The sequence below is a fragment of the Hyperoodon ampullatus genome (genome assembly GCF_949752795.1).
Source record: "Hyperoodon ampullatus genome assembly, chromosome: 9".
NCBI classification, from domain to species: domain Eukaryota; kingdom Metazoa; phylum Chordata; class Mammalia; order Artiodactyla; family Ziphiidae; genus Hyperoodon; species Hyperoodon ampullatus.
Window position 1 is genome coordinate 76,574,687 of NC_136922.1, and position 12,619 is coordinate 76,587,305.

The 12,619-nt window shown below is 36.7% G+C and overlaps 1 pseudogene across 1 annotated transcript; it reads right to left on the bottom strand.

The window, feature by feature from the left end:
- Positions 1–1,051: 1,051 nt before the first annotated feature.
- On the bottom strand, positions 1,052–2,953 carry LOC307057790 (asparagine synthetase domain-containing protein 1-like; annotated as a pseudogene). The gene has a single exon. The product of its transcript is annotated as an asparagine synthetase domain-containing protein 1-like (transcript).
- Between the last annotated feature and the right edge of the window lie 9,666 nt (positions 2,954–12,619).

The window sequence follows — 12,619 nt, forward strand, 5'->3', positions numbered from 1 at the left end:
AATAGTAGAGACATTTTAACAATGTTAGTTCTTCCAATTAATGAGCATGGAGCATCCTTCCATTTATTTGTGTCTTCTTCAAATTCTTTCATCAATGTCTTACAGTTTTCAGTGTGTATGTATTTCACTTCCTTGGTTAAATTTATTTCTAGGTATTTTATTCTTTTGCAATTGTAAATGTGACTGTTTTCTTAATTTCTCTTTCTGATAATTCATTATTAGTGTATAGAAATGCAACTAACTTCTGTATATTGATTTTATATCCTTCAAGTTTACTGAATTCATTTATTAGTTCTAACAGTTTTTTTTTTTGGTGGAGTTTTTAGGGTTTTCTATGTATAATATCATGTCACCTGCAAATAGATGCAAATGTCATGTTCCTTTTCAATTTGGATGCCTTTTTTTTTTCTTGACTATTACTCTGGCTAGCATTTCCACTGTTGAATAAAAGTGGCAAGAGTTGGCATCTTTGTCTTGTTCCTGATCTTAGAAGCAAAGCTTTCTTTCTTTCTTTCTCTTTCTTTCTTTCTTTCTTTCTTTCTTTCTTTCTTTCTTTCTTTCTTTCTTTCTTTCTCTCTTTCTTTCTTTCTCTCTTTCTCTCTCTCTCTCTTTCTTTCTCTCTCTCTCGTTCTTTCTTTCTTTCTACCATTGAGTACAGTGTTTGCTGTGGGCTTGTAATATATGGCCTTTATTGTGTTGAGGTACATTCCCTTTATACTCAGTTTATTGAGCATTTTTATCAGGGATGGAGGTTAAATTTTGTCAAGTGCTTTTTCTGCATCTATTGAGATGATCATATGATTTTATCCTTCATTTTGTTAATGTGGTATATCACACATTGATTGATTTGCAGGCCTTGAACCATCATTACATGCCTGGAATAAATCATACTTGATCATGGTATAAGTTTATGATAACAGTATACTTAACCATGTATTGTTGAATTTGGTTAGCTAATATTTGTTGAGGAGTTTTTGTTTGTTTTCAAAGCAGCAGAGTATTTTATTTTTTAAAAATCATCATTCAGTAAATGTCGTTACACTGTGAAATATTACATTTTAATCTCTTTTTCAATAGAAAGGTTTTCTAAAGAAATGACTTGGAGCCTTCCACATTTATCAGATGTCTTTTCATTATTCTTTTTCATTTTTGCAATTCTGGATGCAAATTGCATGACCCATTTTGGCAGAAGAGCAGAGGTTGTAAGACCAAGTTCCACTGCTGCAAGATATAAAATTAGTTTTTCACCAATTCTATGGGGTAAAGTCAAATTTGCCCTTTACCAAACTGGTAGGGAGTTTAGAAAGGAGACATTTTCACGCGGGAAAGGAAATCTTCCTTCTTTTCCATGATCACCAATAACTGTCATCACGACCAAGATTTCTAGAAGAAATTCAACCCAGTTCCATTGCAATTTCCTTATTCATTCCTCTGGCCCATGTGTCTTGAAGCAGGCACGATGACGAGAATAACCTGCAAGCTGCTAATCTGCACCGATTCCAGTAAGAACTACCTTTGCACTGCTCTAATATGGTTTTGCTTCATGGGTCACTAACCAACTAACTCCTCCAGAAGCAAACCAGACTGCACAGCCAATGCTATCATCCAACACTGTATCCAAAGGCTGAATGAAGTGGGATATTCGAGTTCTTCTTAATCTTTGCAGTTCTTCTAGAGAAACATTAATTTCAACAAAATTCCACATCCGAAAAGGGTTGGCAGCTTGTAATTCCTTTAGTCCTGTTCTTACTGTGATTTGATCTGGTATGTTGAATTGTTCACCAGGACTAGCAGCAGCAATGACATTTTTAGAGGATTCTTCAGAGGGTATTTCACAATGATTTTCTGTTTTCTCAAAACTAGCTGGTATGGTCTTTTCTTTAGTCATGAAAGCCACATTAAGAAGATCAATTGGTTCACCTAAGGGAATATGATGGTCAGCAAGGGCTGCAATAACCATGGACTCAATCCTCCCAGAAAATAGGATTACAACATTTGCTTTTCTATTACTAGTTTTCAAAACTTTGTTTGGTGTCAGGTTTTCGTCCCTAGGTAAACACAAGACACGTCTCTCGACTGCAATACGCAGGACATCAATGAACAGCTGAACTACTTCCTTCATGTGTCCATCAATAAGAAAGACCTGAAGGGTCTCTCTTGTCGGTGGGATGCTGGAAATGCTACTGCAATGGATCTGAAATGTAGCTTGTGGCAACGTCATATTTAAAGGGACAACAGGTTCTTTAAGATACAGTTTGGCTTCATTTGCTACCACTGTTATAAATGTTGACAAGTCTGCTGAAATTTGAGTCAGGCTATTAACACATTCTTTGATAGCATCCTCCCTAGAATTATTTCCAAGGATACAAATTTAAAACAACAGATTTGGAAATGGAAGTATTCTTGAGATCAATTCTGAAAATTCCAGATACTGGAACTTCTTGCCACTGATTGGCCACTCCAGATGTTTGGGTGCCAACTGAAGAGAGACAGGAACTCTTGCCCAAATTACTAAAATGCCAAAGCAAGCTAAGATGACCAAAAAAATCCCTACCAAACCATAAAGAATGACTAGATGCTTGATAATATATAAAAGACCAAGGACCTTGGACTTTTGAGAAGAGTGACAAAATATCAGATTCATTCTTACAAGAGGAAGATAATTAAACATTGTTTGAGTATCATTCTCTTCAGCTTCAAACTTTATTCCACTAAAGACTTCTCCATTCCACAGGAATACATTGCCTCTTTCATCTTCCACAGGCTGGATGGTCAACATACCTCTTAAGTGAAGGACATGACCAGAAAATAAACACTGGTAATTAACATTAGATTTTAACAACTGTTTACTACTATTGGGTCCCCACCATTTAAGATTACACAGTAAATCCTCTTTCAAATCTTTGCTGAAATGCTCAACAGAAAAGCTTACTGCACAACAAATGCCACACATTTCTATGCAAAATTAAGTTTACTATTTCTTGATTTGGTCTTCTCTGAGTTTACTATTTCTTGGTATTCTTTCCTCAGCTCATCCAATGTATTTTTGCTTTCAGAAAGCATTTCTGTTCAATCTGCAAGAAAATATGTTGCTGTTCTGTTGCTGCCTATATACTTTCCTGTTCTTCTACAGGTTAGAAAGTTCATCCACAACAATATTTAGTTCTGTAATCTTGCTGCTGAGGTCTTCCTTGTGCAGAGCCGAGTTGTTGGTAGGGACCAGCCCTGCACCATCCTTGGGCTGTACACCCTGGCGGGGCATCTCCACAGAGCATTAAATATGCGGTGTTGAGGATTTTTGCCTCTATTTTTATCAAGAATATTGGCCTGTAATTTCTTTTCTTGTGTTCTTGTCTAGTTTTGATATCAGAGCAATGCTGGCCTTGTAAAATGAGTTTGGAAGTGTTCCCTCCTCTTCTATATTTTTTGGAAGAGTTTGAGATGGATTGTTATTAATTCTTCTTTAAATGTTTGGTAGAATTCACCAGTGAAGCCATCTGTTCCTGACTTTTGTTTGTTGGGAGATTTTTTTTATTACTAATTCCACCTCCTTCCTAGTAATAGATCTACTCAGATTTTCTGTTTCTTTATGGTTCAGTTTGGTAGGTTGTATGTTTCTAGAAATTTATACATTTCTTCTAAGTTGTCCAATTTTTTGGTGTATAATTGTTCATAGTAGTCTCTTATGATCCTTTGTATTTCTTTTTTTTTTAAGATTTACTTATTAATTTATTTTTGGCTGTGTCAGGTCTTAGTTGCGGCACATGGGATCTTTCTTGAGGCATGCGGGATCTTTCGTTGTGGCATGTGGGCTCTTTGTTGTGGTGCACAGGCTTCTCTCTAGTTGTGGCATGCAGGTTTTCTCTTCTCTAGTTGTGGTGTGCAGGCTCCAGGACGCATAGGCTCTGTAGTTGTGGTGCGTGAGTTCCAGAGCACGTGGGCTCTGTAGTTTGCAGCATGTGGGCTCTAGTTGAGGCACGCAAGCTCAGTAGTTGTGGCATGCAGGCTTAGTTGCCCTGCAGCATCTCAGTTCCCTGACCAGGGATGGAACCCACGTCCCCTGCATTGTAAGGTGGATTCTTTACCACTGGACCACAAGGGAAGCCCAGATCCTTTGTATTTCTGTAGTATAAGTTACCATGTCTCCTCTTTCATTTCTGATTTTGTTTGAGTCCTCTCTCTTTTATTCTTAGTGAGTCCAGCTAAAGGTTTGTCAATTTTGTTTATCTTTTCAAAGAACCAACTCTTGGTTTCATTGATCTTTTCTATTGTCTTTTTAGTCTCCAATCATTTATTTCCATTGTGATCTTTGTTATTTCCTTCTTTCTATTAACTTTGGATTTTATTTGTTCTTTTTCTGGTTTCTTGAGGTATAAAGTTATGTCATTTATTTGAGGTTTTTCTTGTTTCTTAGTGTAGGCATTTATCACCATGAACTTCTGTCTCAGAACTGTTTTTGCTGCATCCCATAAGTTTTGATATATTGTATTTCCATTTTCATTTATCTCAGGATATTTACTTTGCTTTTAATTTCTCTTTGACCCATCAGTTTTTCAGTAGGATGATGTTTAATATCCATATATTTGTGTATTTTCAAGTTTTCTTATTGTAATTAATCTCTACTTTTATACCATTGTGGCTGGAAAAGATGCTTGATATGATTTCATATTTTCAAACTTCTTATATTTATTAAGACTTGTGGCTAAAATATGATCTATCCTGGAGAATGTTCCATGTGTGTTGGAGAAGAATGTGTATTATGCTGCTTTTGGATGGAATGTTCTGGAAATGTCTATTAAGTCCATCTGGTCTAACATGTTATTTAAATCCAGTGTTTTCTCATCAACTTTCTGTCTGAATGCTCTATCTACTGATGAAAGTGTGGTATTGAAATCTCCTACTATTATTGTTTTGCTGTCTATTTCTCCCTTTAAGTTTGTTAATATCTACTTTATATATTTAAGTGCTTATATTGGGGGTGAATAAATATTTACAGATATTATACCCTGTTGGATTGACCCTTTTGTCATTATACAGTGGCCTTCTTTGTCTCTTATTACAGTCTTGTCTTAAAGTCTATATTGTCTGATGTAACTATAGGTACCCCAGCATTTTTTTTTGGTTTGCATTGCATCCATTCCTTCATTTTCAGTCTTTGTGTGTCCTTAAGCTTGAAGTGAATTTTTTCTAAGCAGCATATAGTTGGGTCTTTTTCTTTTTCTCTTCTTTTTTAAATTAACTTTTATTGGCGTATAGTTGCTTTACAATGTTGTGTTAGTTTCTGCTGTACAGCAGAGTGAATCAGCTATAAATATACATCTATCCCCTCTTTTGGGGATTTCCTTCCCAATTAGGTCACCACAGAGCACTGAGTAGAGTTCCCTGTGCTATAGTATGTTCGCATTAGGTATCTATTTTATACATAGCGTCAGTGGTGTATATATGTCAATCCCAATCTCCCAATTCATCCCACTCCCCCTTTCCCCCTGGGTATCCATACTTTTGTTCTCTACGTCTGTGTCTCTATTTTTGCTTTGCAAGTAAGATCATCTATACCATTCTTCTAGGTTCCACATATATGTGTTAATATACAATATTTGTTTTTATCTTTCTGACTTACTTCACTCTGTATGACTGACTCTAGGTCCATCCACCTCACTACAAATAACTCAATTTCGTTTCTTTTTATCACTTAGTAATATTCCATTGTATATATGTGCCACATCTTCTTTATTCATTCATCTGTCGATGAGCACTTAGGTTGCTTCTATGTCCGGGCTGTGGTAAATAGTGCTGCAATGAACATTGTGGTACATGTCTCTATTTGAATTATGGTTTTCTCAGGGTATATGCCCAGTCCTGGGATTGCTGGTCGTATGGTGGTTCTATTTTTAGTTTTTTAAGGAACCTTCATACTGTTCTCCATAGTGGCTATATCAAATTACATTCCCACCAACAGTGCAAGAGGGTTCCCTTTTCTCCACACCCTCTCCAACATTTATTGTTTCTAGATTTTTTGATGATGGCCATTCTGACTGGTGTGAGCTGATACCTCATTGTAGTTTTGATTTGCATTTCTCTAATAATTAGTGATGTTGAGCATCTTTTCATGTATTTGTTGGCCATCTGTATGACTTCTTTGGAGAAATGTCTATTTAGGTCTTCTGCCCATTTTTTGATTGGGTTGTTTGGTTTTTTTTTTTTTTATATTGAGCTGCATGAGCTGTTTGTATATTTTGGAGATTAATTCTTGGTCAGTTGCTTCGTTTGCAAATATTTTCTCCCACTTTGGGGGTTGTCTTTTTGTCTTGTTTATGGTTTCCTTTTCTATGCAAAAGCTTTTAAGTTTAATTAGGTCCGATTTGTTTATTTTTGTTTTAATTTTCATTACTTTAGGAGGTGGGTCAAAAAAGATGTTGCTGTGATTTATGTCATAGAGTGTTCTGCCTGTGTTTTCCTCTAAGAGTTTTATAGTGTCTGGCCTTACATTTAGGTCTTTAATCCATTTTGAGTTTATTTTTGTGTATGGTGTTAGGGAGTGTTCTAATTTCATTCTTTTACATGTAGCTGTCCAGTTTTCCCAGCACCACTTATTGAAGAGACTGTCTTTTCTCCATTGTATATTCTTGCCTCCTTTGTCATAGATTAATTGACCATAAATGTGTGGGTTTATTTCTGGGCTCTCTATTCTGTTCCATTAATATATGTGTCTGTTTTTGTGCCAGTATGATACTATTTTGATAACTGTAGCTTTGTAGCATCATCTGAAGTTGGGGAGCATGATACCTCCAGCTATGTTTTTCGTTCTCAAGATTATTTTTGCTTTGCAGGGTCTTTGTATGTTTCCATACAAATTTTAAAATTATTTGTTCTAGTTCTGTGAAAAATGCCATTGGTCATTTTAACAATATGAATTCCTCCAATTCATGAACACAATGTATCCTTCCATCTGTTGATGTCATCTTTAGTTTCTTTCATCAGTGTCCTATAGTTGTCTTAGTAGAGGTCTTTTACCTCCTTAGGCAGGTTAATTTTTAGGTATTTTATTCTTTTTGATGCAATTGTGAATGGAATTTTCCTTAATTTCTCTTTCTGAGAGTTCTTCCTTAGAATATAGAAATGCAACAAACTGTTTATTAATTTTGTATCCTGCAGCTTTACTGAATTCATTGATGAACTCTAGTATATTTTTGTCGGCATCTTTAGCATTTTCTATGTATAGTAATCATGTCATCTGCAAATAGTAACAGTTTTACTTTTTCCTTTCCAATTTGAATTACTTTTAATTCTTTTCTTGTCTGATTGCTATGGATAGGACTTCCAATACTATGTTTAATAAAAGTGGTGAGAGTAGGCATCCTTGTCTTGTTCCTGGTCTTAGAGGAAATGCTTTCAGCTTTTCACCATTGAGTATGATGTTAGCTCTGGACTTAACATGTATGGCCTTTATTGTGTTGAGTTATATTCCCTCTATACCCACTTTCTGGAGAGTTTTTATCATAAATGGTTGTTAAATTTTGTCTGAAGCTTTTTTTTTTTTTTTTTTGCAGCTATTGAAATGACCATATGATTTTTATTCTTCAGTTTGGTGTGTGACATTGATTGATTTGTGGATATTGAACCATCCTTGCATCCCTGGGATAAATCCCACTTGATTACAGTGTATGATCCTTTTAATATATGATTGGATTTGGTTTGCTAATATTTTGTTGAGGATTTTTGCATCTTTGTTCATTAGTGATATTGTGATATTGGCCTGTAATTTTTTTCTTCTGTGATATCTTTTTCTGGTTTTGGTAGAAGTGTGATGCTGGCCTCATAGAATCAGTTTGGAAGTATTCCTTCTGCAACTTTTTGGAATAGTTTGAGAAGGATAGGTGTTAACTCTTCTCTAAATGCTTCATAGAATTCACCTGTGAAGCCATCTGGTCCTGAACTTTTGTTTGTTGGGAGTTTTTTATTACTGATTCAATTTCATCACTGGTACTTGGTCTGTTCATATTTTTTACTTCTTCCTGCTTCACTCTTGAGAAATTGTACCTTTCTAAGAATTTGTCTGTTTCTTCTAGGCTGTACATTTTATTTGTATATAATTATTCATAGTAATCATTGTGTTTCTGTGGTGCTGGTTGTAAACTCTCCTTTTTCACTTCTGATTTTATTGTGCTGTCAATTTCTTTCTTTATGCATGTTAATATTTTCTTTATGTATTTAGGTAGTACTACGTTGGGTGCATATATATTTATAATTGCTATATCTTTTTCTTGGATTTATCCCTTGATCATTATGTAATATCCTTCTTTGTTTCTTGTAACAGTCTTTGTTTTAAAGTCTATTTTGTCTGATATAAGTATTGCTACCCCAGCTTTCTTTTGATTTCTATTTGCATGGAATACCTTTTTCTGTCCTCTCATTTTTAGTCTGTGTGTCTTTAGATCTTAAATGAGTCTCTTGTATATAGCATATATACAGTTCTTTTTCTTCATTTATCCACTCTCTGTCTTTTGATTGGAACATTTAGTTCATTTACATTTAGGGTATTTATTGATATGTATTTTGTTAATTGCTTGTTGGGTTGTTTTTATAGTTCTGTTTTGTACATTTCTTCTTTTGTTCTCTTCCCCGGTGATTTGATTGGTTATCTTTAGTTGTATGTTTGGATTCTTTTTTCTTTTTCGTATGTGTGTCTATTAGAGATTTTTAGTTTGTGGTTACCATGAGGTGTGTGTGTGTGTGTGTGTGCGTGCGTGTCCAGAGTTATATTCTCTAGGGGTGTCCCCTGTGTGGGCTTCGTGGGTCCTTCTGTTGTGGTGAGCTGAGTACTGTGGGCAGAATGGTAGGCATGGCTGGCCCCCAGTCTGGTTGTTGTCAGGCCATGCCTTGTGTAGAGGCTACTGGCCACTGGTGGCAGGGCCAGGTCACGAGGTGGCTGGCTACAGAACCATTGGTGCCTCGTTCACTGGTGGGTGGAGTCAGGGTACAGGATATCATGGGGCTGGTGCCCACCCACCAGTAGGTAAAGCTAGGTCCTGGGGCTAGTGCCACCTCACTGGCAGGCAGAGCTGGGTCCTGGGGTCTGGCTGCATGGTCCTGAGAGTCTTGGGTCTAGTGCCTGTGCATTGGTGAGTGGGGCCAGGGCGATGTCCAGGGGCAGCTGTGGGCTCAGGTGGTCTTAAGGCAGCCTATCTGCTGATGGATGGGGCTGTGTCCCCCCCAGTTAATTGTGTGGCCTGAGGTATCCCAGCACTGGTGCCTACAGGCTGGTGGTCTGTGGCAGGACTTGGTCCGGAAGCTAACAAACTAGAGGAAGGATTCAAAAATGGTGCATGCCAGCACCACTGTCCACGTAGTAGAATGAGCTCCCCAAAATGGCTGCTACCAGTGTCTATGTCCCCAGCATGAGCTGCAGTTTCCTCCTGCCTCTTTGGAAGACTCTCTAAGATCAGCAGGTGTCACCTAGGCTCCTTTCGAATTAGTGCTTCTGCCTTGGGTCCCAGAGCACGTGAACTTTTGTGTGCACTGTTTTAAGAGCAGAGTCTCTATTTCCCACAGCCCTCTGGGTCTCCTGGAAGTAAACCCCACTAGCCCTCAAAGCCAAACATTCTGGGGGCTTGTCTTCCTGGCATGGGACTTCCAAGCTGAGGATCCCAATGTGGGGCTCAGACCCCTCACTCCTTGGGGAGAACCTCTGCAATTGTAATTAATCTCTCAATTGTGTGTCACCCACCTGGGGGGTATAGGTCTTAACTATACTGTGATTCTGAGCCTCCAACCCATCTCTTTTTGTAGTTCCTTCTTTATATCTTTAGTTGTACAAAGTCTTTTCTGGAAGCTCTGGTCTTTTTCATTGATAGCAGTTGTGTAAATACTTGTAATTTTGGTGTGCCCATGAGAGGAGGTGAGCTCAGGGTCTTTCTACTCTGTTGTATTGGCAGTGTCCCTCTCTTGCTGCATTTTAGAATCTCTCCTTGTCTTTAACTTTTGACAACTTAGTTATAATATGTCTTGGCGTGGGTCTTTTGGGATTCCTCTTATTTGAAACATTCTAGTCTTCCTCGATCTGGATGTCTGTTTCCTTCCCCAGGTTAGGCAAGTTTTCAGTAAATATTTCTTCTAAAAGTGTTCTGCCCCTTTCTGTCTCATTTCTCCTTCTCAGATTCCTATAATGTGAACATTGGTCTTCTTGATGTTGTCCCACAAGTCCTTTGAGCTATCTCCACTCTTTTTGTTTTTTTCTTTATGTTCCTCTAACTGGATGAATTAGAAGCCTATCCCTCAGGCTGAAGGTTTTAAAATAAGCAAATAAGCCTCTTTTAGTGAAAGAATGGGTGTTTCAGTCTACTGCCTCTGCTCTGTGCTCTGAGGGGTAGCCACAGTGAGTCTGAGTGAGCCCTTTAAGAACTGTCTCTTCATTCACTATAGCTTTGTAGATCTCATGGATGCAAGCCCTGTTGGCTTTCAAAGCTAGATGTTTTGGGGGCTCATCTTGAGAGTAACAAGGCGATGCAGAAAAACATGTAACATAGGAGATATTGTTGTGGCCGTCTCTGGAAAATATAATCTTCCACAGTCTTCCCTCTGGACACAACAACTCACATTCCTTCTGCATGCACAAAACCTTCACTCTCTCCCACACCTGTCTTATTCCAATATGGTACTGGCTTGAAGTCTAGGACCTTGTTATCTAAATTAGTTCTAGTATAGATAAGTCTCCTCAGGTAATGATTCTAAAATGTATATGAAAATGCAGCAGGCTTAGAACAGTCATGATTATTTTGAAGAACAGCCAAGTTGAAAGATTTACACTATGGGCTCTCAAGCTTACTTAATGTAAAGCTATAATAGTTAGGGCAAGGTGATATAGTGCAAGAATAGTCAAGTAGACAAAAATAATAGAGTCCCAAAATAGGGCCCTACATATAGAACCACCCTGTTTTTCAGCAAAGGTGCAAAGCAATTTAATGCGGAAGAAAGCTTCTTTAAATATTTGGTAATAGAGCAAATGGATTGCTGAATGAACAAAATTAATCTTTAGCCCTACCTCCTATAATACAAAAAAATATTGATATGGATCATAAATCTCGATCTGAAAGCTAAAAACAACCAAGCTTCAAGAATAAAACACAGGACACCTTAATGACTTTTGCATAAGCAAAGATTTCTTAAACAGAACATAAAAAGCAGTGTGAGGGAAAAGAGAAAGATGTTGAACTTAATTAAAATTAAGAACTTCTGTTCATCAAAATATGCCATTAAGAAAGTTTGAAAAGCAAACCCCAGACTGAGAGAAGATATTTGCAATACATATATCTAATAAAGGACTTTTCTTCTGAATATTAAAAGAATTCCTACCAGTCAAAAAGAAAAAGGTAGACAATTCAATTATAAAATGGGCTAAAAACTTGAATAGTCATTTCACAAAGAAGATATCCAAATGTATAACAAGTATATGAACAAGGCCAAGAAAAACAAAGGAGAATGATCAGAGTTAAAGTTTTCTGGTTTATAATTTTAAGGGGAAGGGAGAGTTACTGGTTCTCCTTAGACTTTCCATCTGTTGTTAAATTAAAAATTTAAGGATAATTGCTAAAAGGAATAAAAAAGAATATATAATTTACAATATGATTGGAAAAAGAGGAGGGTTAAAAAAACTTCATAAATCAGTGTGAAGTAGAAAAGCTTAATAAAAGCCGAAGGGACAGTGAAAATAAATACAAATACAAGTACACCAATAATCACAATAGATGTAAATTAGCTAAACTTTCCATCTCTTTTTAAGGGCAGGATTGGCAGATTTATTTCCTTTTAGGACACAGAAAGAATGAAAGCATAAGAATGGTAAAGGGCATACCAGGAAAATATTCTTTGTTTAAAAAAGTATATCTCTATTAGTATCAGACAAATTATATTTTAAGGCAGAAACATTAGTTAGGGATAAAAAAAAGTTGATCGCATAATGATAAAAGATACAATCCACCTGTAAAACAACAATAATTTTAAGGTTAAATTCATCTAACATTACAGTCTCAAATCTTCATAGCAAAAATTAACAGAAATACTAAGTTAAACTGAAAATCTTAGCGAGAGATTTTAACCCATCTCTCTCATTAATTGACTATATCAATTTGCTTTTGCCACATAACACAGCTTAAAACAACCACCAAAATTTCGACACTTAAAATAACAGCCATGTATTAGCTATTTTGTGGATCAGAAATTTAAACAGGGTTCAGCTGGGCAATTTTTCTGCTGGTCTCAACTGGGGTCACACATGTTTGATGGCCTCACTCACATGTCTATGAGTTTGCTAGAGTTTAGGATAACTGGGCCGTGATTATCTCATTATATTAAGTTATCCTGAACTTGTTAATGTAATGGAAGATCAGAAAAGCAGCGAGAGTGAAAACCCTAATGCACAAGCACCATTCAAGCCTTTGCTTCCATCGCTTTTGCTAATGTCCCATTGGCCGAAAAAAGTCAAATTGCCAATATGGACACTGGGGGTTAGGAAAGAGACTCCACATATTGCAAGAGCATGGATGCAAGGAATAAATATTAGAAATAGTCCCCAAAGTAACAAGAACATCCATTATCACCACTATTATTAACTATGGGACCG